General features: G+C 44.2%; 1 long non-coding RNA gene across 5 annotated transcripts; it reads right to left on the reverse strand.

Annotated features, from left to right (window-relative positions):
* Positions 1 to 642: 642 nt before the first annotated feature.
* Positions 643 to 24,251, reverse strand: LOC137223904 (uncharacterized). Of its 5 annotated transcripts, XR_010943125.1 has the most exons (6): positions 19,902 to 24,038; positions 17,947 to 18,087; positions 16,611 to 16,744; positions 5,102 to 5,510; positions 4,072 to 4,373; positions 643 to 1,353 (listed from the first exon to the last, which is right to left on the reverse strand). It is a non-coding gene; the product is annotated as an uncharacterized lncRNA (long non-coding RNA). The 5 variants fall into 5 exon arrangements; XR_010943127.1 differs by lacking the exons at positions 16,611 to 16,744; positions 17,947 to 18,087 and adding an exon at positions 24,066 to 24,251 and having other exon boundaries at positions 19,902 to 19,986; XR_010943124.1 differs by lacking the exon at positions 16,611 to 16,744 and having other exon boundaries at positions 19,902 to 24,036.
* Positions 24,252 to 26,144: the final 1,893 nt, after the last annotated feature.

Raw genomic sequence — 26,144 nt, forward strand, 5'->3', positions numbered from 1 at the left:
TGTTATTAGGGGTTTTTGGGAGCAGGGCAGACAGAGGCAGAGGGCAGGTGAGCACTGCCGATCCCTGGCCCTGAAGCGGGGGGGGGGGGGGGGGCGGGGGGGTTACACAGCAGTAAAGAAAGGGGATTTCGAGGGTCTTAGAAAGCCAGAGAACTTCCTTCCCCTCCAACCAAGGAAATCACCAAGGAGATGGATTTAACTCTTAAGACTTAATAGCCTCCTTTGGGGGTTCTGCTTTTTTTGGGAATAGAATATTGGAGCACAGCCAGACCAGTCCTCTAAGCCAGGTTTTCTACTCAGAGTCTCAGACTGTGGCTAGAAGTTGTGATTTGCTTGGTCTGAGGAATTTTGTAAATTCAAGGTGTCATCATGCTAAAATTGGGAGAATTCAGGTAACACGGAGACTTCTGACTTCTCTAAAGAAGCAGAAGTGTTGGCAACATTAGGCTGTCATTGGTGCACGGCAACAGCAGGCGAGAGCAGGTGCTGGCCGACCCATTAGCTGAGGCACACCCGCTCCCCCCTACACACGTACACGTGCATCCCCCCTCCTGCTTGGGTGCCCTCCAGGCAGGGAGGGTCCTGCCATGGACCACCGCACCCCTGTTCTCCCTGCAACTCAGAAGCAGTCTAGACACACACTTCTGGATCAAAGTCAGCCCCGAGAGCCACGATTTATTCCTGCCTCTGCCCTCACACAAACACAAAAGGCTCCTCCCCATTTACGAAAGCCAAAGAATGTCAGCATTAACCCATGATTGAAACTTGTGAAAGAGGAGCTCAAGGCAGCTTTAGCCTTAGCATTCCACAGCTCCTCATTAGAACGGGGACTTTTTGTGACTCTGGGACAGCTGGAGACACATGACTGCATTCAGAATCTCACGCAAAGGGTGCCGGCCTCAAGGACGCAACTTGTGGGATTCCTGACGTGCTCCTCGGACTTGGGGCAGGCGTGCTGGGTGTTCCACACCACAGCACGATGGCGAGAAGGACCGGGCCGTCGGGAACAAGGCGGTGGACAGTCACCGTCTGGGCCAAGGTCCCGCTGGCCCCAGGCGAGGCCAATTCACTGGCTCCAGAGCAGAACCAGCTAAGAAACAGGCACGGCCCCGGCGCCCTCTCCCCCACGCCACGCAAGTCACGCTCTGCCGTGCTGGCTGCTCCCCGGGCTACACGCCGACTCTCTCACGGGGCTTCACGGTGAGGGCCGCCGTCTCCTCTGGGCTGCACTGCGTGGAACTGCGCAGAATATGCTTCAGGGGGCTTTGGAGTCAGAGAACACTGGAGCCCCGCGAGGCATCTTAGATAGCATCTGCTCCAGGGTTCCCAACGGAGACTGCTCTTCAGAATCACCTAGAACACAAAACCCAGATTCTGAGGCTCCAGATCCCACCTCCGCAGCCTACCCCCCAAAACACACACAGTGATTCTGCTGACCAGTCAGGTTTGGGGAACCGCTGATATCGTCCGAACCCTTCACTTCTGTTTCTGAAGTACAATCCTGGGTTAAGTAAGTTTTCCAAGGTCACACAGCTGGTTTGGCAGGACTGGGCTTAAATTACGGGGCTCTTGAATATAACCCAGGGCTATTTCTACAACACACTACCTCCTGGACGTACCCATGAAGGGAACGCCAGACGACCCCAGAGGGTCTGGGTAAGGAAAAGGCTAAGAGGCATAGTCTTTGTGCATGTGAAGTAACCCCAGATAGTTTCCCAAATACTGGCTCCCACTGTGGTTTATGACTCAGATGCCATAGTCTCATGTCATCTGGGCAGGAGATTCTGCTTCTGGCTCTATAATTACCCCAGTTTCACTTGTCCTTTGAGAGGTCAGGGAAAGAACTGTGCAGGTGTGTATCGACTTCTCTGTGCCTCAGTTTACCTCTATAGAAAATGGAGAGAATGGTGGCACCCTTACGCCTGCCTCTTTGGAGCTCTGCAGACCTATTGCATGGCCACACAAAGGCATCCTGTGATCCCCTAGGCAGAGAAAGAAGCCTTCCGTACCCACACAGAGCTAGTCTTAAACTCAAGGCCACTCTTGCCACATTTTAAATAGTTCTATGTCAGAATACCACTGTGACTCCTCTAGCTACCCTGCACGCCCTCCAGGAAGGGCTGCTCGTCTCCTCCTGGTCTCTGGAGGGCTGGTGAAATATTTCCTGTGGGTGATCTTGGGAGGAGCCCCAGTTTTGAAGGACTAAACAAGATTTAAAAAATTAGATACTACTACTAGTAGTGAATAACTGGCATTGAGTTGTTATTAAGTGCCAGGCACTCTGCCAAACACTTCACATGCATTTAATCCTCACTACAGCCCTATAAGTGAAGTGTTATGAGTATTCCCATTTTACAGATGTGGAAAATGAGGCTCAGAAAAGTTAACTTGCCCAAGATCACATAGCTGCTAGTGACGGAGCCGTGATTCAAACCCACATACTCCAGTCTCCAGGGGCAAAGCTCTGATAAAGGGGGTGGATGAACAGGTCACTGTCGTCATGAGGTTAACCTTCCACGTGACACTGCCTTGTACTTGCCAGTGGAATGTCACGCCCTAATGCAGCTCAAGCCAAGGGAAGCTTGGGCGCTGCAGCTGTGACTGTCTGCTGGGATGTTCACAGCTCCTTCCGTTCAGGGACTGCCTGACCCAGCCTGACCAAATTAGAGCATCTAGCGGGCATGACATAATTTGACATGTACATTGTTAGCTGAACCCCTTGGGAGATGATTTTAAATAGAGACAATACCATGCTGTGAACTATTTTGGGTCACGGAGCCCTTATTCTCTAACTCTTGCAGGAAAAAAGAATTGTGCCATGATAAACTGAAAACCCCCAAGAAGCTGTTCCAGGGTCAGGAGAGCAGCAGGCTAGCTGGATTGGCAGAGATTCTTCCTGAGAGTTTCAGGGATTTCACCCTCATTTCCTAGCACTTTATCCCCCAAACGTTCCCAAAACCCTAGTTAAGAACTGCTAACTCTATCCATCCTCCTCCTAGAGACTCCCTAACCAGGAGGATTCAGAACCCCAGTCAAAATCCAGCACTGGTAAGACTGCAAAACAGGCACGGCTTGAAGCCCCCATATGCACCTCCCATCCTGCTTTTCCCTTTCTCAGGTGCACAGAACCAGCAGTCTACCCAGGGCCATGCTGAGGGACCACGCAGGTCCACGCTCTCTGGGCATCACCCGATGCCCAACTCCTAGTCATAGCAAGTCTTCCCTGTCCTATTTCCCATGCCCTCATACTTGCTTCCTGACCTTCCTAAAGAGTATGTGCATCCCTGTGTGCTAGTGCCACTGATACTCATGGCTTAGACCTACTGACTATGACACGTAACCAGCACCCAAGAAATGTTTAGTGTTGAATTAACGAATGAAAGTAAGAGTAACAGTTTCTCTGGCAATCCCATGCCTTACTCCCAACCAGTAAGTTCAATACTGGTTTTCAGGCTAATAAAAATGAATTTGGGAGCAAAAGACCTTTGCCTTTTAAAAAACTGAAGCCCTTGAAATAACACTACTTGAGAAGGATGACCAGGAGAGATATAGAGCACATGGTGGCCTTCCCATATGCATTTCTTTCTTCCCCTTCCTAGCAGGGCCCCATACTTCCCAGCCATGCACTTGGGAAGGATTAACCTAATTGCAGTTCTCTGGGCAGACCTCGGTCAGTTCAAGCCATCCAGTCGGTTCCATTGTCCTAGCTACCCTAGCCACAGTGATTGGCTTGGGGATGGCCACCTGGTCCAGATATAAGGAGATTTTGCTTTCGTGATCATTAGGTGGGACAGTCTAAGAATAAAACCATGGCAGACTAAGAAGAAATGGAAAGACACTGGGTCTTCATTGGCTTGTCCAGCTACTACATCTGGCCTTACCTAAGCCCACTCAACCTCTGGTCTTCTCAATTACATAAGCAAACAAAGCCTTTTTTGTTTAAGCATAATGAATACATAATACAATAATACATAACCCCTTGATTCCTTTTATGATTGAGCTCAGAGACTATTTTGTCAAGTTACATCACCCTTATCTTACAGCTTATTTAACTTAAAAAAATAAACATACCAAAAGACAAACAAATGAAATCCCTAATTTTTCACTCTCTGGTCAAAGCCTTCCAAAGATTCCCTAGGCTTGTGATGTCCCAGGTGAAGGAGGAAATAACAGTGGTTTCAATAAGATAGAAGCTTACTTCTCTCTCATACAAAATAAGGCTGGATTCTGGCTGGTATGGGAGCTACAGTGTCATCAAAGTTCCAGGTTTCCTCTGTCTTTTTATTCTGCCATACTTAGCATATGGCTTCCATCTTGAATTCACTTCATGGTCCAATGTGGCAGCTAGAGCTCCAGCCATCACATTGATCTTCCTATTCCAGGAAGGCACAGGAGGGAGAAGGGAAAAAAAAAAAAGATGACATCAGTAGTCTAGCCCCTCTTAAGGCATCTTCACAGAAGATCAACCCAACAACTTCTGCTTGTATCTCAATGGCCAACCCAGCTGCAAATGTGGCTGACAAATGTTATCTTCCAGCTGGGCACATTGTCATCCAGTTTAAAATCTTGGTTGTGTTATGAAGGAAAAAGGGGAGAGTAGATACTGGGTAGGCAACTAGCAGTTTCTGCCCCACCCCACTTAACAACCAAGCCTGACTTTGGTGTTCAGTTCTTTTTTTTTTGAATTTTATTTTATTTTATTTTATTTTTAATACAGCGGGTTCTTATTATCTATTTTATACATATTAGTGTATATATGTCAATCCCAATCTCCCAATTCATCCCACCATCACCACCTCCGGTGTTCATTTCTGTCGCTCGGTACCTGCTCCTCCAAAGAGACCCCCTGGTTCAAGCTGCAATTACTCTCTCTGCAGACCCTTAACATCCCAAGTTGGTCCCCCCTCCACCCTGCCCTCCACCTGCCAAGGATCTTCTGACCAGCATCTTCTGATTTATCCAGTTGAGAAGCACTTATTGAGCCAATAAATAAGTAAATTAGAACACTTTAGTCTTTCATTAGCATCTTGGCTTCAGTTTAACTCATAGCACACTTGACCTTCTTCTCTGTCTTGCTCTAGTCAGACCCATTCGTACTTACCCTTCTTCATTCACCAGTCTCCCTTGAACTATGTTCTTTCCAACACAGGTCTGCTCTTCAGTATCAGTTTCTAACTTCTTTCAGACATTAACGTTCTCGGTCCCATGGGTAAGAGCCTAGGGCAGCAAGGGCTATGGTCAAAACAGCAGCTGAGTGGGGGCTGGTCTGCAAATCTTCATGGATGACAGGGTGTGATTTTGTCTGGGGCCAGGTGACTGAGGCCAGGGCAATGACTTCTTTTTCAGTTCTCCCAAGGCCTTCTGACCCGTTCTTGTACATTTCAGATCCCACGGACAGCACTGCAGGCCTCAGTTAGCAATGAACAGCACACACAAGGCAAATCAAACAATAATAATGAAGTGAATTATTGCCTTGCTAGAGGCAACACATCTGCTCCTCCGTATATCACCTGCACAAAAGCAGAAAAACACAAGAAAAAAAAATCAATGTCTGATAATGCTAAAAAAATGTGTTACCTTGAGTCCTCATATAAAATTAAAATTTTCCATTTTGATTTTAATTATAAACTGAAAGCTATTGTAACTCAAAAATGTACATTCTCTTATGTCTTTTCAAATAGCAACATCATTAGGCAGATGTGAACAATTATCCCCAACTGGATTTTTTTTTAAGTTAAATTCTTCAGAGGAATAGATAGGTTATTCTTTAAATCCTTGGTTTAAAACTAAACCTATGAGACACAATATTATAGGTTTAACCAAGAGGGCTTGACTTTGGATTTAGAAAGTTTAATTGATCCAGTCATCCCTTTTATTAAAGCTATCCATATATTTTTAAACCAAAGAATTGTAGTAATGCATATTTTAGGGCCAGAAGCATTCATCATCTTGACGACCAAGTGATAAATGGTGAAAAGATTTGAGATCTAAGACACTCTGTTACTATATTGAAAGGTCAGGTAAAGAAATTCCAAGGGAAGGTGTCGGCATATGTCCCCTCTGCTTTTTAATTTCCAATGACAGACACTTAATTTCCATTCCAAACACTTCCCATTTGGATTAAACAGAACTTGATTCTCCAGGGAAAACTGGCAGCATAAACTAAAAAGAAATTCATCTTGCTGAAAAGCGAGTCTGTACTCAGGTGTCACACCACCATCAGCGTGACAGGATCCCCACGGAAAAGCAATGCTGGGAGTGACTTCACTCCCTTAGAAGCACGGTCACCGGTACCCAAGGATGTCAGGGGAACTGGTTGGATCTCAGAGGACGTGTCTTTTTGGTGCAGGAGAGGGCATACTGAGGAAGGCAGATGCTGAAATGGACACGGCTTATCTCAGAAAGGTGGAGAGGGCTAATCTCAGAAAGGTCATTTGAAGGAAAATTTACCCAGGAATGACATTCTCCTCTATCTTGGAGTAGAAGACCAGCCAGATACCGGCAGCCCTACAACCTGGGCTTCTTTCCAGGGCTGCAGCTCCCCTACAGGCGGTTGAGCAATGTCACCCTGGCAGCACAGAAACCCTGGACAGGCCTCTGAGACTGGGGAGTCTGACCAATAGCTCACTGATGAGAAATTGCACTGTCCTTGGAGACATTGCCTTGCCTAGACTTTAAGAGCCTCCCTTGTTTTTTCCCCTCCAGTATACCACAGCCAGATTTCCTCTCTCCTTCCCGCTGTAGTATTTTGCTCCGAGGACCTTGAGCCACAAAGCTAAGGGATGGGGGGGGGTGTGCATATCATTTTACACAAGAGGCATAGGTCCTGTACAACTAGCTGTGCGATGTTGGGCAAGTCACTTAACTTCTCTGTGCTTCAGTTGCCACAACAGTAAAGTGGGGATTATGATTGCGTTCACCTGAAACGGCTGTTAACCAGCATTCAGCGAAATCCTACTGGAAAGTGCTGAGGAACAGTGCCTGGCTCATAGAGCTCCACAGAGGCTGGCTGTCACTGCAACTGACAGGGGAGCAGTTTCTCCCTGGGTTTCCACTGCAACACACGTTTGCCTCTCCCAACACGGGACAAAGATGATAAGAAAGTGAAATGTCTCACTTGGTCTAGGAATCCTTTCATTTTGTCAGTGGTTCCTGAGTTATCAAAAGATATCTATGTGTGTGTATGTAGATTCCTTTAATTTCCTAAAGACTATGCTGATTTGGTTCCTTTTTTATCTAATGGTGAAAGGCTATGTATTCAGCCGTTAGGGCAGGCTTCAGGAACATGTGGATAAAATGTAACCAGCGTTATCTTGGTTCAAATTCCTTTTTTGTGACCAACCGTTGTCTCAATGAACCTTCGCAGGGTTTTTGTTGGTTTTTTCCTTAGTTACAGCAGAGAATAAAATAAACACATCCAGGCCTTCTCACACAGATGTAGGCTGACGCCCAATTAGGTCTGTGGAGGCCTCATTTTGGCTCCCCTGGTCACCATGCCGAACAGATTTCATGCATGTTGAAGACAGTCCATTAGTTCTTGGCAAGGAGGATCAAGTTTTCAAAGCTGCTTTCTCTAACAAGCTCCACTCCCCACCCCCGCTTCTCATACACAAAACCTTGTTGAAGGGGAGAGGCTCTCCCCCATTTGTGGAGAAGAGAGGTCAACCCCATCCAGATCACCCCGAGAGAGATCACCCCGCCAGAGCCTTGACAGTCATCATCTCCAGGACGGCCCTGGACTGTGCTCCATCATTAGATTCCCAGGGCACCACCCAGAGTTAAAATCTCTCCTTCCAGCTCAGGAAAGAAGCATTTTTATTTCAAAATCATACAATGAGAGATTTGAAAAGTAGTTTGCAACCTTCTCTGCCTCTAGGGAAGGCACGTCCATTCACGACCGAAATGTTCCCTCAGTGCATTAGGTGTTGCATTGACTGAGCTTCTGACCTCTCACGGTGCAGCCGAAAAGGAAACAAAGACGTTTTGCCTCTATCTGTTACAATGGAAGTGTAAGCCATGATGATATGGGTTGAGCCAGGGTTCTCAATGGAATCTTTAGACTGGTTCCTGGGAGGAAAAGCCAGTAGGTTTCTGTTATAGTACCAACTGCCACTGGCAGTGGGTTCCTTGACCTAAATGTGCTGTGAGCAAGGCTTCCCTTCCCATAAGGGAGTGAGCACTGTAGTGAAAGGTGCTGAGGTGCTGAGGACCAATATTAACCAGCATTGTGGAGCATGGTTACCATGGTAACACTGTCAGCCCCAAATGACTGTCATGAGGTGAAAAAATTATCTTAAAATAAATGAAACCAGAAAAGGTATATTTATCAACCTCTTACCAAACACCTATCTGTATGCAAAGTAGAACCTCTTCCTTAAGCTACAGATACTAGAAGATTGGGAGAAATTTCATGACATAAACATTTTCTTAAAAGAATTGTTATTCTCACCTCCTAAAAATGGTCGGTAAAAATAACGAATACAGATTTTTTTTTTAAAACAAGGAGAGTTCTAAGGAGTGATTGGCCTATACACTTAGATATTATGCAGCTATGACATTAAAATTCTTCACTAAACTACCAATAGTTGGTTTGAAATTTGCAGAATGGTACTTGACTGGGAGTTTTCTTCTAAGTTGTACAAATTATTTCTGGCAGGACCAATACATGAAGCGTATGGTAAAATGTGCTATACAATGGGAAAAAGATATCGGTCACACAGCTAAAAACACGCGGGCACAGTTTTTGCCCTGCTCTTGCGTAGCTCCATCTGCGCTTGCCTTTCCTTATGAACAGAACCACCCTTTTATTTAGAGCAGCAGTGTGTCCAGCCAGAATGCCCAGTTTCACAGCCGCCCTAGCAGTCAGAGGTGGCCAGGTGATGCGGTTCTGGGCAGTAACGATAGGCAGAAGTCCCGGGGGTGGATATTGTTGGGAGACAGTTCTCTGTGGTCTCTCTCATTTCTATGTACCTTGCAAGCAGAGGCACTTACTGATAGCAGCAGAGTATCTTCCCAAGGATGCTTGCATAGCATACAGCCTTGGAAGATAGAGATGCTGTCTCTCCAGAGCAAAGGGGAGGCTTGCTTAGAACCTTGGAAGATAGGGATGGTGTTTCACTCCAGAGCAAAGGGCAGGCCTGCCTACTGCCAATTGTGTAAGATTTGGGGAACCTGAGTTCAAGGTTCCTCTCCCGTGAGGCAACCCACTGAGTGCACCAGCATTCCTGTGGGCCTATCTCTGCCACCCCTATGGGACTTGAGGGTGAGGAGAACTACAGCAAATCGTGCTGCATGCTGTGTACTGAGTAATAGTGCTGGCTGCCTCTGACCTAGGAGTCTCATGACTTCTGCCAGCAACCATGAAACCATGGCAGGCTAACTTCTTAGCTTGCAAACAGGACGAAACCTCAGGCCCTTCATTTTTCTTGGTTGGATAAAAAAAGAAAAGCCGGAGAAAGCTCTTGCCCAGTGGCCCTTCTCCTTTCTTCCTGCCCTAAGGTACAGCAACCATTTGGGGACCAGGTGGTGAAAGCATGAGGACACAGGTCTGCATGCTAAGGATGGCAGAGCAAAAAGATGATGAACCTGGGTCCTGATAGAGAATTACTGTGCCAGCCCTGGATTGCATAACTTCAGGCTTGTTATATGAGATGAATGGGCCTCTACTTACTGAAGTCAGTGTTGTTTTTCTCCAAGCAAAGCATCCCTGGAGTTTGTATCAAATATAGTAATTACATAATAGTAATTGTGTCAAACATACGCAACTTAGGGCACGTATGTTGCTACCTTCCTTACTTCTTGATCCGATTCTACCTTTCTGTATATTAAAATTATTACATATATCTTTTATAAGTTAATTCAAATCGTTTTGGGAAAATCAGGTAAAAGTCAATTCAGTAAGTACAACTTAGTCCTGGGCCACATTTATCCCTGAACTATGAGTTATCCCTTAAGTTATTTGTCAAGAAGGCAGTAAAAACAATAGGACTATCTCTTTCTGGAAACATCTACCACATGCCATGAGGTCTGTTTAGTTACCAGTATGTATCTAGCACCCAGCAAAATGGCTGGCTCATAGCAGGCCCTCAAATTCGTATTAACCAAGTATTCATGAAAGGTCTCTCTTTATCAGATGTGTTGGTTATGCCCCCCCAAAATTAAGATTTAACACAGAGTATTTCAATATATTAGGTCTGTCGTTTGACTATAATAAGCGTTTTAAGAAAAGACCACAGGTCAACTTCAAAGAAACAGCTTCTTATCTTTGTTCCTTATGACTATAAAATGCTGCATAACTTAACAATGGAATCCAGAGAATCTGTTCAACCTTGAAAACTGGTGCAATAGGATACCAGAAGTAATAACAATCATCCTCAGAGATTAACACATCTTTGAATGTCATGTACACAAATTATTTTTAGAACATTAGATAGAATTTGAAACTTGTGTCAGGGGACTTCCCTGGTGGTGCAGTGGTTAAGAATCTGCCTGCCAATGCAGGGGACACGGGTCCGAGCCCTGGTCCAGGGAGATCCCACAGGCCACGGAGCAACTAAGCCCCTGCACCACAACTACTGAGCCTGTGCTCTAGAGCCTGCGTGCCACAACTACTGAAGCCCGCGCACCTAGAGCCCATGCTCGCAACAAGAGAAGCCACCGCTATGAGAAGCCCGCACACTGCAACGAAGAGCAGCCCCCGCTCGCTGCAACTAGAGAAAGCCCGTGCGCAGCAACGAAGACCCAATGCAGCCAAAAATAAATAAAATTTTAAAAAAAAGAAAACTTACCAGAAAAAAAGAAAGAAACTTGTGTCAGGTAGAAAAGTCAACCAGTACATAAAATGAGACTATAGGAGGGCAATTTAGAACTTTACACCAAAAATAGAATAAACCAAAAGATACTGTGCACGATAAGATGAGTTACAAATATCCTAAGTATTATTTTCAGTATATGTTACGATTCCTAGTTTCAGTTCCAAACCTAAATTATATGAAATTATATATGGGTCCTCGGTATGATTTCTGTTTCAGTCTCTCTCCAAACCAAGTGAAATACCATTTCACACCCATTAGGATGGCTATTATTTTTGAAAAAAAATGGAAAACAGCAAGTGTTGGCAGGATGTGGAAAAAATGGAACCCTTGTGTGTGCTGGTAAGACTGTAAAATGGTGAGGCTGCTATGGAAAACAGTTTGTGGTTCCTCAGAAATTAAACATAGAATTACCATATGATTCAGCAATTCCATTCCTAAAGAATTGAAAATAGGGACTGAACCAGATATTGCACACGAGTGCTCATAGCAGCATTATTTACAATGGCCAAAGGTGGAACAACCCAACTGTCCACCAGCCTATGAAGGGATAAACAAAATGTAGTAAATGTATACAATGAAATATTATTCAGCCATAAAGATGAAGAAAATCCTGATACATGCTACAACATGGGAGAATCTTGAATATATTATGCTAAGTGAAAAAGGACAAGTACTGTATTATTTTTGTCCCAAACCACAAATATTGTATTATTCCCTTTATATGAGGTCCCTGGAATAGGCAAATTTATAGAGACAGAAAGTAAAATGATGGTTACCAAGGACTGGGGAAGTGGGGATGGGAAGTTGTTTGGGTACAGAGTTTCTGTTTGGATTGATGAAAAAGTTCTGGAAATAGTGGTGACGGCGGCACAACATTGTGAAGGTGCTTAATGCCACTGAATCATACACTTAAACATAGTTAAAATGGTAATTTTTATGTTGTGTATATTTTACCACAAGCAAAAAAAAAAAAAATCTATGAAACAAATTAAACCAAAAAGATGGGTTTTGTTTGTTTGTTTTAGGAAGAGCAAATAGAACAGATTTTTAAATTCCGTGTGAGTTTCGTTTTCTCTGTCTTTGCTTTCTTTATGCCCTGCCTGCCCGTGCTAGGAAGCGGAGTGACGAAGATGCCCCCAAGACATTGCCATGGCCTCTCCGGCTGTGGGTTTGAGTGGTCATGTGCCTCAGAAGGTCTTATGTCGTTTGGAACGCTATCTAGTTCGGCAATTTTATTTCAGGGCTTCAACGCTCAGGAGAGCATATCATTGCAGCTCCCCTCCACTGACCCCTCAGGTTTATGTTGGGCCAGAATTTGTTTGTGAAAATATTATTTTAGGATTCCTTCCATTCCTATCATCTGCTTATTTTCCTTCCTGCATATTTCATAATGTAGCATAGAGATTTCTGATTCAGCAGTTAAAACAGTCTGTGCATTAGTTATCACTTCCTTGTGACCCACTTTATACACCATTACTCATTCTGGCATTGAGAGTCCAGATTTAAAAAGAAAAAAAATTCCTGGGACTAAAGTATGTATCTGTTGGAATAAAAAGGAAGGGGAAAGATATTGACTGAATATCTACCAGTAGCATTCAAAGCACCCCAAAGTGGGCTTCCCAACTCAGCCCATTTCCTGTCCCATTTACTCTCCTGCAAAAGCTCTCAAATTACACCCTCTTCAGTTATTCCACACCCACAGTCCCACTTTTTCCACCTCCCCTACTTTCATTTCCTTCCGAAAAAATACATCTCTATGCCGAATCCACCAAACCTTGGTACACAATTAAAATTCAATACATAAGAGCTAATGTTATTCTTATCATTCTAGTTTTGTCTTTAGGATAAATTCCTAGAAGTGGGATTACTGGAACAGGAGTGTACGTGTTACTAAATGGGACATATAGAAACGATGTGTACAAGTTTCCAGTTTTATAAAAGTGTCTAAATTTGACTGCTAGAGATAAGGATGTTTATTCATATCTGTAACACTAGGTGCTTGGGAGGATATATACCAAGATATTAGCAGTGGTCATCTCTGGGTATTCTCTGTGTTCTTGCTGCATTCGGCCATGGCTCATGGGCCCAGCCGCTCCGCGGCATGTGGGATCTTCCCGGACCGGTGCACGAACCTGTGTCCTCTGCATCGGCAGGGGGACTCTCAACCACTGCGCCACCAGGGAAACCCGAAGAAGCTTGTTTTAATGCCTGGAAGTTAACACTTTTTCTCCCAGGAGACTCCTATTAAAATGCAAATATATTACCTGGGAAAAGCACCACTTTCAACTTGAGATCAGCAGCACACCCTTCCCCCAGGTGATTGATCCTGGCCCTGAATGAGGACAGATGGAAGGACTGGGGCAGGGCTACCATCCCCCCAAGGACAAGTCCACAATAAGAGTGATGGCAGTGGGGGTCCCAAGAGCTAGAAGGCACAGCAAAAAAGATCAGATGCTCAAGGAAAGGAAACCAAAAACCAAAGCTATGAGCAGGTTTCTAGAGGAGTGCTTGAGAGGGAAGGGCTGCCTGCTCTCTGAGATGGTGGATGTTCAGTCTGGGGGCAGAGGAATGAACCAATGGACCTTTTGATACCTCCTGCGCAGTTCTATGAAAAGCCAATTACTGGGTGAAAAGAAAGATCATGAGACTAGAGATTGCTTACTTGCACACACCTGTGCTTCTTGGCATATATTTTAGAGCAGAAGGTTATCGTTTATACAAGTGAGCTCCAAAGGGCTGGTAAGTGAATCACTCTGAAAGCAATTCTGAGATCTCCGAGTAGATAGATGCTACGAGAGTTGGCATTAAACTGACTCATTAAAATGTTTTCTGTATGAAAACTTTCCTTTTTTGATTATTTCATAGCTGTATTACTTTTGACCATAGGGCTGCTTTTAGAAGAGCAAAACCCTCTACATTCCCTCCAGGATACTTTCATACCACAATTGAAATCTATGTTTTTGGAGAAATGCTGTGCGAGACTGATATTTCTGAAATGCAACTTTGTTCTTTTGACTTTTCCAAAATTCTCTTAATTCCAATTTAAGACAGAAACACCTTTTTTTTTCCTACAGCTCAGAGCCACCGCTGCCCAAATCAGAGTCTAAACTTCAAATCGAAATTCAAATTGTAAGAAACAGAGATTTCCGGTTCCAAAAGACAGGGGCTGGGTAGAAAAGAGGATGCTTAGGTTGTCAATGGGGACAAACAAAGGCTGACACTGTCTTGCATTTATCATAACAGAAACTAAAGGGAGATGGGAGACTGAAGGGAAGGGGCCGACTAGTCTGTAACCCGTCTTACATACTCTTCCTCCACCAGGCCCCTACCTCCGAGGAGGCTCCGGGATCAGCTCTTTCTGGGCTCTGTCCTTGAAGGAGACAGGTCCAGGGGGTGGCTGGGCCTTCTGCTCCCTGGGTGAGGATCTCAATGCAGATCTGGTTGTGGAAGGAGCCTTTCTCTCTGGCCCTTTTTTTTTTTTTTTAAATTAATTAATTTATTTATTTAGGGCTGTGTTGGGTCTTCGTTCTGTGCGCGGTGAGCGGGGGGCCACTCTTCATCGCGGTGCGCGGGCCTCTCACTGCAGTGGCCTCTCCTGCTGCGGAGCACAGGCTCCAGACGCGCAGGCTCAGTAGTTGTGGCTCACGGGCCTAGTTGCTCTGCGGCATGTGGGATGTTCCCAGACCAGGGCTCAAACCCTTGTCCCCTGCGTTGGAAGGCAGATTCTCAACCACTGCGCCACCAGGGAAGCCCCTCTCTGGCCCTTTTAATAATTCTGGAGGGAAAGGAAAGTGATCCCCCAGGCAGGCAAATCTGAACAGCAAATAGAGAATGGGACGCACAGGGGAAGGAAGGGTGGTGGGAACCGCTGGAGCTTCCCTTTCTCTGGCTGCGTGGCTGCTGCGCTCATCTGTCCTGGATCCTCTTTGCTACTCTCCTACGAGCTCCCCATCAGGGTATCTCACCTACCTCTCCAGCTCCAACCTGCCTTAGCGCTGGCGTTTCCCAGATCCAGACTCCTGCATCCACCCTCCACCGGGACATCCCACAGGCATCTCAAACCCGACCTGTCCTGAGCGAACTCTTCACCTTTCCATCTAAACATGCCCTCCACCTGGATCCTCTTATCTCTCATCCAGTGGGCGTGGGGTCCCTGCTCACTTACACCAGAAACCTTGCCCACCCAGCCACCCTCCCCCATCTTGTCAATTACCAAGTCCTCATTGCCAGCTTGACTCCTAAGCCACCCTGACTACCACCTGAGACTACAGGCCACCGTCACCTTTCAGGGAATTGGAGCGGCAGCCTCCTCCTTGGCCACCCCGTCTCAACTCTTGTCCTCCTCAAATCCGGCCCGGATGGTTTTTTGAACCAGCAAATCTGATTCCATTTCAAGCCTCTTTCTATGTTCCCCACTCCCATGCAATATGTTCACAACCTAAACTTGGCATTGGCAGCTCACAATTCTATTCAGAACGGCAGCTTTTTAAAAAGTTACATTATGAACTATTTAAAACCCACAAAGAGGCGTAAAGGATATAACAACACCCCTATCCATCCCCTAACTTTAGAGATAAAGCCTTATCTCTAAAACAGCCGAAGCTCCCCATGGACCCCTCCTCTCCCTCCTTTCCCACAGAGGTAACTGCCATTATTCCTATGATGTCTTTGTAGTTTCCCTTAACATGGCTTCTTTATTTCATTATAACTTGTCATTCTTCCTTATGAGCCTCTCTTGCTGGTTAGATTTCAGTGAAGTCCAGAAAATGCTATGAAGAGACCGTTTAAAAAGTTGTCCTTTCAGGCACATTCTCAGGCTCTCAGGTCATCTCTCCTCCTTGCTGCTCTGCAATGCGAAGCCTGAGTAATTCACTGGGTGGGAGGGGTGTGGGAATTGAGAGGGTAGGAGGCAATGTGCTCAAGTCCATACCACGTTCTCCAGATCCTCACTGATTCCCGCTGTGGGGTGGCTGGACTCAGCCTGTTCAGCTTCCCCTGCCACTCTGACTCAGGGGTGCTATGCCATCCTCTCTCCAGCCCATGGGAGAGGTCCAGGCTTTGCTGTGGGCTCCCCCTGCTCCCTTCACCACTGCAGACCCCAGAGTAGGCTCTCTGATTCTCAACTCGACCATCTCGCATAAGATATGGGAACTGAAGGGGGTTCAAAGAAGCCAAGCTCCATCCCTTCCTCTGCCTAATCACACTACTCTGTCTGTTTCACTCTGATAAGTTGGGGCAGTTTGAGAGGTGTTTTCCTTTCTGATCTCAAATATGAAGCAGGGCAAACCCCCCAGGTCTGGTGTTCACATCAACCTCCCTGACAAGCAGATGAGGTTGTTCCTCATCTGTACCCTTCTTACCTCTGTGGTAGGTAGTCTCCGAAGAGGACCACTATTAATTCATCTCTTCCTGTATGTGCAAACTGCTCCTCCCATCAAGAAGTATAAGCTATTTCCTCTCCCTGACTCAGGGCTGGTCTTGTGACTTGCTTTGATCAACAGAGTGCAGTGGAAGTAATGTTCTGGTACTTCTGAACCCAGACCCTAAATGTGCTGGAAGCTTCCTCTTCCTCTCAGTTGGAAGCCATCTGCCATGTACCGTGAGATCATCATGCTGTGAGGAAGACCTGCCTAGCCACATGAAGAGGCGAGGGAGGGAGAGAGAGAGAGAGAGAGAGAGAGAGAGAGAGAGAGAGAGAGAGAGAGAGAGAGAGGCCCAGCCAGCCCTAGCTAGCTCTTCCATTTATTCCAGCCAGGCACCAAACTTGGGAGTTAAGAAGTTTTCTTGGGGACTTACCTGGTGGCGCAGTGGTTGGGAGTCCGCCTGCCGATGCGGGGGACAAGGGTTCGTGCCCCGGTCCGGGAAGATCCCACATGCTGCGGAGCGGCTGGGCCCGTGAGCCATGGCCGCTGAGCCTGCGCGTCCGGAGCCTGTGCTCCGCAGCGGGAGAGGCCACAACAGTGAGAGGTCCGTGTACCGCAAAAAAAAAAAAAAAAAAAAAAGATATTCCAACCCCAACAGATACTCCATGAACAGAAGAACCACCCAGCTGAACTCAGCTCAGACTGCAGAATTATAAGAAATGATGAAATGTAGTTTTAAGCCACTAAGTTTTGGGGGTGGCTTATTATGCAGCAATAGCAAAATGAAACACCCCTCCAGCTGCATTTCTCACCACTGCCTGCCTCATACTTTGTGCTCCAACAACTCAAAGCAGCTTGTGGCTCCCTGCGTATGCTGTGCTGCGTCTCACTTCCATACCTTTTATTCAAGCTATAATCTCTTTTCCCACCTCTCTCCTTTGCCTGGCTAACTCCTGTTCCACATCTGACTCTCTCTTTTTTTTTTTTTTTGTAGGTGTCCATGATACCCTGGGCAAATCACATCATTACACTAATGGCATTATACTATAATTATTTATGTATCTGCCTCCCAAACTAGGCTTGAATTCTTTAAGGCTGGGTACTATGTCTCATTCAGCTTTGAGACACCACTTTATATGGAAATGTGAGCAAGTCCCTTGAACTTCTTTAGCTCAGTTTCCCCGTGTCAATTGGGGATAGAATTCAGTTGTCTGTAGCAGAAACCCAACCTCATTGGGTTAACCAAATAATGGTTTATTTTTTTCACACAACAAGTCTGAAAGTAGGTCTTCTGGGGCAGAAAGAGTGGCTTTACAATGTCAGAATATCCCAGTTTCCTTCTATAGTCCTCCTTCACCACCGTTAGGATATGGCTGTCCTCCTTATGGTTGCCTCAAGGTCACAACATGGCTGCTCCACCACCAGCCTCGTATCCACGTTCCAAGCAGGGAGAAGGAAGGAACAAGGAGAAAGGGGCAATATCCATATAAGGACAGCAACACTTTCCCAGAGATCCCCAGAAGACTTCTACTCAAGTCTCACTAGCCAGAACCAATCACATGGCCATCCACAGCTGCAGGAGTGACATGATAAAATGTTTGCAAAATGATAAATGTCTGCAGTAATTGCCCATGGATCATAAACTTTGAAGTAGAAGCAGTAACTGCTTGGGGTTACCTTTCTGTAAGGAACAAGGAGAGGATGGATGTTGGGTAGCAACTGGTAGTATCTGTCTCACTCCCCACCTATAGAACAGGATTAGGACCTACCTCACAGAGTTGATGAAATTGAGAGAGAATGTAGGCAAAATACTGTTCTTCGTACCAAGGACACAGTAAGCACTCAATAGAAGCAGTTATCTTTCTGCATTTCCAGATGTGGCACTTAATTCAAACATCCAAGAGTTTTCCCTGAAGGGGCAGAGATTTAGTTGGTTCAAGGCAATTGTCCCACTCTGTCTGCAATGCTTCTGTGGTGAATTTGCTTCTGATGATTAACAAATCTTTTCTCAATAGTCTGTTCAACTATTAATAAATCCAAACAGGATTATCATTATGACTCTTCACTTACAACGTGTGACCCAGAAAAAAACAAAGCTTTTTGTCTGGAGAGACACGAAAGGCAAATGAGCTGTTTTCATTGCTTTGTGGCTACAGTGCTGCATATTTCATTTCTGATTCATGGAAAAATATCTAGCACACAGGAATCAGTTAGATTGGTGAGCAGTCTCAGACCAGGGGAGTTAAGAATAAAGTCTCCAAATTCTTAGTCACTGGGACCTGGAAGTGTTAGCAACAGGAAGACTTCTTTTTGCTAGGAAACTGCTCTGTGAATCTGCAACTCCCCTTGCTCCACTGGGGTTTTTTGTTTGGTTGTTTGTTTAAGCAGTATATCTAAAATTTTCTGTATTGGTTAGGACATTTTTGTTTGCAAGGGAAAAGCATAAAATGGCTTATTAAAAAGTGAATTTATTGCCTTGAGTGACTAAAAAGTCCAAAGTAGAGTTTCAGGCACAGCTGGCTCCAGGTGCTCAGGAATCTCTCCATTTCTCAGGTTCTCCCTCTGTGGTAACAAAACAGGCCCCTTGCAGCTCCTAAATACCAACCACCAGCTCAGCATCCCCAGCAGAAAGAGGATGCCTTTTCCCCAGTGGTTCCTGAAAAACCTCCAAGATTGGACCAACTTGGGTCACATGCTCACCCCTGAACCAATGACTGTGCTAAGGAAATGCGGTTCTCTTATTGGCTAGTCTGGGTCACATGCCTGAGCCTGGAGCCAATGACTGTGCTAAGGGAATGTGGTTCTCTTATTGGCTAGTCTGGGTCACATACCGAGAGCCAGGAGGTGGGGTCAGCCCCATTCAAACCACTTAGGTCAAGAATGGGAGAGAGATGGTCGTCCAGAGGACAGTTGGGGTGCTACTGCCAGCAGAGTAGTGTGCCCAGACCAGCCTCACAAAATCTTCTGGAGTTCTGAACAGATTCAGCTTCATTTAGATATTACTGAACGTTAATACCATAATAATACCAGTGACACCCTTTGCCATCTGTCAACATCCTCATTTTTCAGGCTCATTTCAAATGTCACCACAAACAAATCTCCTTAATGAGATTAATTTTCCATCAGCACTTTATTTTCCTCTCACGGCATGTATCATTTCTTGCCATGGATTATGGTGAGTTACACACCCATTTGTCTCCACTCTAGAGCTGAGCAAGGCATACCTCTCATTCATCACGGACAGCCTGAGGATAAGGGCTTCTGTCTGGCTGTGACCAGGACTTGGAATGAAGAGAATGCAGCATGGTAAGGAGGGGAGAGATCACATGGCCCCCTCCAGGAAGAAAACGCATCCAGGGGGCAAAATTGGATTTTAGAAGTCAGGCTGGCTTTTCTTTCTTAAGTTATATTGGAACCGTATTTTTTTTTTTTTTAATATACATGTGTGGCGAAACCTGGAGTGAAACTGAAAACAGATTCAACCCCTGAGATGGCAGTAGTCTTGGAAATATATCATGTCCTGAATGAATTAGGGCGGCAGTGAGTTGTGAGACGCTTTCCTCCCTTCAGTAAACAAAAATGCAAATATCCCAGATGCCTTTTACACCCTCCCCAGGGCTAGCAGCTTATTAATCAGTTCAGAACCTTTCCACGCTGCTCCAATTTTTTACAAGCTGTCTGTTTCCTCTCCTGTCGTTGGTGGCTTAATTCCAGGGACACTCACCTTGGGAGAGAAGGCACCGACATACCAAGATCCTTCCAGAGTCACCCTTGCTTGCAGGCACCTGCAGATTTCCCTTGGATGTTTCCTGTTCAACACAACAGGTTTTAATTATGTGAACGAATATTTGCTCACTATTAAACCATGTTTACCCTCGTAAAAGGCAAACTACAAAGGACGAGGATTAGGCAAGCCCAGAAGGAGCTGAACATTTATGTAAACGTGCTCAGGTTTCCTACCACCTCGCCTTTCCTTCCTGCTCCATCCTTCTGGGCGTTCTGCACGTTGGTCTTCTCATTTGAAACAAATGATCACAAGTTCTCTTTTTGCAATTTCCACCTACTCCTCGTGGAAGCAGGACTACGTTCTCCTCCTACAGACACCTCATCCTTCTGTGCAGAAATATCCTCTGTTGGTTCCTTAACAAAGACTAACTCTTTGTGACCCTAATGGTGCTACAAAGGTGCTTCCCTTTCTGTGGCTTCTGGGTCATATTTCTGAACGAAAGGAAGACTGCCTCAGAAAATCTGAGATGTATTGTTTCTCAGTTCTTGTCAAGCATGTCGCATAGTTTGTTCCACTGCCAATTTCTTCCTCATAATTCTGACATGTTGGTTCTGAAACACATTCATTTCCCATAACCGAAAGAGCCCGAGTGGCAGGGGTGAGGGCGGGGACTTTACAATTCAAGAGAGATAAAAATGGAAGCTAGTTGTATGAGACTTCATTTATTACAATAGTGAACACAAGAGTTTCTAATGTATTGTTTTGGGTGGTTGTTAGAGTCCAATGTTCTTATTTAGAGCTGAGAGATTATGTTAAGGTCCTTTCTCCCCTTCCCCCCCATACATGCACACCAGGCTGCTCACATGCAGGGTTGAGGGGGAGACATCTCAGGAAAGGAAGCAAGAATGAAGTCACACATCTATCAACCAATGGAAAGTGAGCCATTGTATCCACGAAGTAGCTGAAGCAAGTGCGTGTAAGCACCCTCTCATCTACAGCAGAGCCTGTGCTTGGATCACGAAAAGTCTGACCCACACCAGAAGTTTCAGTACAGTAGACATTTCACAAGGCAAAGCGCATGCCCTTCCTCTTCTCTAAATTAGTTCTGTGATGCTGGTGGAATGAAAGACTTCGGCTTTCAATACGCATCACTCCGATATAAATAACCACCTCTGAGGGCCTCACACTTGACTTTCTCAGAGCTCAGGTCTTCACTTCCCCCAATGTGTGGTCAAATACACCTGTTCCTCCAAAAAATAGCACACTGACCTCTTCTAAGTAAATTATCCTCAGATATTTCCAAGGCAAGGTCCTCTACCTAGGGGATCAGTTTCACGCACATGCAAGATGCTCCATTGCATTTCTCCAAAGACACTAACCTACAAATGCAGACAGGCGATTCTGGAAATCAAAGAAAACCTGCCATACAGCATGATCTTTAATCACTGCCTGTCTGTAGGTATAAATAGTTCAGCTGAAAACATGCCTGTTCAGACAAGCCTGTGTACACTGCACAGGCGCACACGCACGCACGCACACATAATGCCATGTGTCACAAACAGTAGAAAATTCCATGCTTTCAGGACAGGCACCAGCCAGATCCTTACATTGTGAACCTAAGAATGCAAGTGGCAAAATGAGTGATTTCAGGCCACTTTTGATTATATGTTTGGAGCTTGGCCAGCAGAGCAGATTCCAAGCAAACCAGCTCAGGTGGTTCACCGTGGAATGTGCAGTTCACCAGCCTGAAACCAAGCTCTTTGTCAAGCTAGGGGGATTTTTCTTCTCCTCATCCCAGCTCAAGCTCCAGTTCTCTAACATGTTAACTAAATCCCAAGTAATCAGCCTTCCCAAAAATGTGTAAGGAAAAAGGTTTCAGAGAGGAGGGGCAGACAGAACAAAACCAGCTCACATCACAAGCAGCTGGAAAGTCTGCGAACAACCAGACAAGCCCATGCTGAGCACCACTAGTTAACAGACACGACAAGGAGCCGATGCGCCATGTCAGGCCAAGGGGGAGAACAGACTGAGTTCAAACACACTTCTCCCCTATGTGACCCTACACCCAACATCCAGCTGGTCAGGAAAATAGTTTCCCTTAAGCGGGCAGCCTTGCTTGAGGAAGTCCTGTCTAAAAACAAAAGCTGACCCTGGGGATTTGTGATAAAGTTCAAATTGGACCCCTTTTTATACTGAGGATGGACTCAGAGCACATGACCTATTTTGGGGCATCTACTCAGATTGAGAGGAGCTGGGGCTCTAGGAGGGAAGAAGCAGCTGTGGTTTTCCTAGCCCGAGAACCCAGATTCAGTGTGCATCAGGCTAGCTTGAAGATTCCAGAATGGAATCTTCCTCCTTATTAGACACAAAAGTCCATGAGAACCACACCTTTAAGTTAAATAAATGCACAGTAAATGAATAACTAGTTATTGACCATTTATATGCATGGCATTTGGGGTGGCAACCACTGATATAGAACATTTGCCCCATTTAAGATCTAACTGAGGCGTAAATTAGGGGAAACTATACCAAAGTAAAAAAAAAAAATTTTTTTTTAAATTTTTGACAGTTCCTTAGCTCTTTGATGTTATCACCTGTCTTGAAATTCAAAAAAAAAAAATATTTAAAAATCTAGGCAGCAAATGGTACAATTTTATTCATGCCCTAAGTGTTGGATAATAAATTAGCCTCTGTCTCTCACCCTCATAAATTCCAGATTGATTAAAAAGCCTAATGTGAAAATCAAAATGAGTATTAAAAGGAAACATGAGAGAATATTTTACAATCTTAAGATAGGGAAGGACTTTCTAAGCAAGACATAAAACTCAGAAACCATAAAGAAAAAGATTTATAGCATTGACTAAATAAAAATTTTAAACTTTGTGAACTAAAAGTCAATATAAATAAAGACCAGGAAAAAATATTTACAATAGCTATACAAAGAATTAGCATCCAGAATAAATAGAACACATACAAACCACCTAATAATTAACATACAAGGAATAGTCATAGGAAATTCACAATTAGCCAGTTTGATAATACTACTCATGACCCCGAAATTTCATTCCTAGATATATATACACAACAGAAATGTATGCACATGTATTCTAAAAAAACATGCACAAGAATGTTCATAGCATCAATATTTGCTAATAGCTGAAAGGTGGAAAGAACCCAAATGTCCATCAATCAATAAATTGTGGTATATTCACATAATGGAATATAATAAGCAATGTATATTAATATATTACAGCTACGAGCAAGTACATGAATACTCATAATGTTGAATGAAGGAAGCTAGACCTAAGAGTGCATGTTGTATGGTTCCATTTTATGAAGTTCAAAAACAAGCACAACTAATCTATAGGAGGTATATTACAGGATAGTGATTTCTTTGGGGGAGGTGGGAAAAGGTCTGATAATATTCAATTTCTCGACCTGGGTGGTGGTTACAAGAAGAGCTCAGGCTGTGTTAATTCTTTCAGTAGTACACTTACGACTTGTGTACTTTTCTGTATTTTTATACTACAAGAAAATGCTCCCCCACATCCAAATGGTCAACAGGCATATGAAAAGATGCACAATAAAACTGGTCAATCAGATAAATGCAATTTTAAATGACACGGATTTTTCTGCATGTAATGTTAGCAATTTTTTTTTTAATTGATAATGTTCAGTGTTGATGAGTATTTTGGTGTCTTTGTAAATTAGAACAGAATTTTTGGGGAGAAGCTTTAGTATTATTTACCCCAAATTCAAATGTGCATGCCTTTTGGTCCAGAAATTCTACCTCTGGGAATATATCCTTCAGAATATTTATGCATAAGCACATAAATTTGGGTCCAAGTATGTTTGCTGTAATATTGTTTGTGATGCTGAAAAATGGCAAACACCTATGTACCCACAATCAGGAAAGAATGTTAAAGAAAATGAGGGAAACCTCTATGTACTAACACAGAAAGAAGTCCAGGGTACATTGTTAAGTTAAAAAAAAAAAGTAAGTCACAGGACAGAACATATTATATGATCTTGTTTATGTATAAATGACCTGAATGTAAACTTTTAAAACAAACAAAATTTAAAACAAGAAAACAAAACTGAAGTCTGATGTGGCTCATTTATCTAAATATCTTACAAATCCTATCACAAAAGAAACTTAACTTCTCTCTGGAGATAGAATGCACCGTATAAGAATTCCCTGGAACCGTCTGTCTGTTTCCTGGGACAGATCCTGAGAAGCCTGCACCACGACAGCGAAGAACTGTTTCTTGTTCCACAGACTCCTGGAGGAGCCTCAGTGTCTCAGAAATGCCAGCTCCCACACAGGCCTGAGCAACAGCACATGGAGTCTCTCCAGCCCTTTGTGCTTCCCAAGCACTTTTCAATAATTAACTAATCTGCCTAAAGGGCGGGGTGGGTGTGGCTCCCACAGACGCCGCATTCCCGTCAGACGCAGCCCCTTAGCAACGGCTGTTCCTCGGCCCCTGCCCTTCCTCAGCCCCCAAACTCAGGGAGGCGAGGGGGGGCCTTCAAGGGCAACTGGGGGGCACCAGAAGGCATCTTCTCCGGGAAGAGTTATACTATACCCTCCCGGCCCCATCTCCACCTCTGGAGGAAGAACATTGCAACACACAGCAGGAGGAATAACATCTTAGTACTGTCAGTTTCAACTCTCCCATTTTTTGCTCAAGGATCCTGCGAACAACAGAAAAATGTATAGAGCCTTTCAATTTCTTATTGTACAAATAAGTAGCAGGAGCGGTCTCTGTTACCATATTTTCAAATGGCTGGCACCTGCAGCGAAGGTTTCCAGCCTCTGGAATTCAACAAACCATTAAAATTTCACAATTTGGGGGGGAACCCAAAAAAGAATTGCTCATTTTTATTTTACCCAAGTACAGACATTTTAAAAAACCTGGCTCTTGCTACCATAAATGAGTGGGCACCTCAATACCAAAACAATGTGATCATGACAATCTCAGATTTTAAAAGCAGCATTTTAAGTTTAATACACTTAGATCCATGAAAAACACGCATTCCTCATAGACTGGTGAGCATTTCCTCACAGAATGGCATCAGTCCCCTTGGAAAGAGTTGACAGAGAGTAAATCCTAAATTCCCAAACCTGTCTATGCCTGAGAAAGACAAGAAGGCATTTCAAAGAAAATACAGACTCCAGGTTCCCACCCCATATTTACCACATCAGCCTCTCAGTTCTTCAAGAATGGGGCCCTGGTATGTGTATTGTTTTTAAAAAAGGTTTTTTTTTTTTTTAACTATGATAAAATATTCATAATATAAAATTTACCACTTAAACCATTTTTATGTGTACAAGTTAGTGGCACGAATACACTCACAGCATTATGCCATCATCACTACTATCCATTCTGAAACATTTTAATCATCGCAAACAGGAACTCTGCAAGGGTTTAAAAATAACTCTCCATTTCTTCCTCCCCCTGCCCCGCCCAGCTCCTGGTAATCTCTATTCTACTTTCCAGGTACCACATATAAATTGAATCATATGATATTTGTCATTTTGTTATTTTACTTAGCATAATATTTTCAAGGTTCATTTACGTTATAACATGTATTAGAATTTCATTCCTCTTTATGGCTAAACAATATCCATTGTATGTATAAAGCACATTTTCTTTATCCATTCATCTCTTGGTAAAACAGTTGGGTTGTTTCTATTTTTCAGCTACTGTGAATGGTATACAAGTTTCTGGTTCAGTGCTTGCTTTCAGTTATTTTGGGTATATACCAAGGAGTGGAATTGCCGGGTCACATGTAATGCTGTTTAACTTTTTGAAGAACCATTAAACTGGTTTCCACAACAGCGCACCTTTTTACATTCCCATCAGCTATGCACGAGAGTTCCAATTTCTCTACAATTATGTCAACACTTGTTATTTTGTTTGTTTTTTGTTGTGTTTTATTTTGTTTTGTTTTGGGTAATAGCCATCCTAAGGGGTGTGGAGTGATATCTCTTTGTGGTTTTGATTTGCATTTTCCTCACGACTATCTTCATGCATCTTTTCATGTGCTCATTGGCCATATGTATATCTTCTTTGGAGAAATGTCTGTTCAAGTCCTTTGCCCATTTTATTTTTTTATTTTTTATTTTTTAAAATACATCATTTAATGCGCCCATTTTAAAATTAGGTTTTGTTTTGATTTTTTGCTGTTGAGTTATAGGAGTTTTTAATATACTCTGAATATTAACTCCTTATCAGG

Source organism: Pseudorca crassidens, chromosome 1, assembly GCF_039906515.1.
Source record: "Pseudorca crassidens isolate mPseCra1 chromosome 1, mPseCra1.hap1, whole genome shotgun sequence".
Lineage (NCBI taxonomy): Eukaryota > Metazoa > Chordata > Mammalia > Artiodactyla > Delphinidae > Pseudorca > Pseudorca crassidens.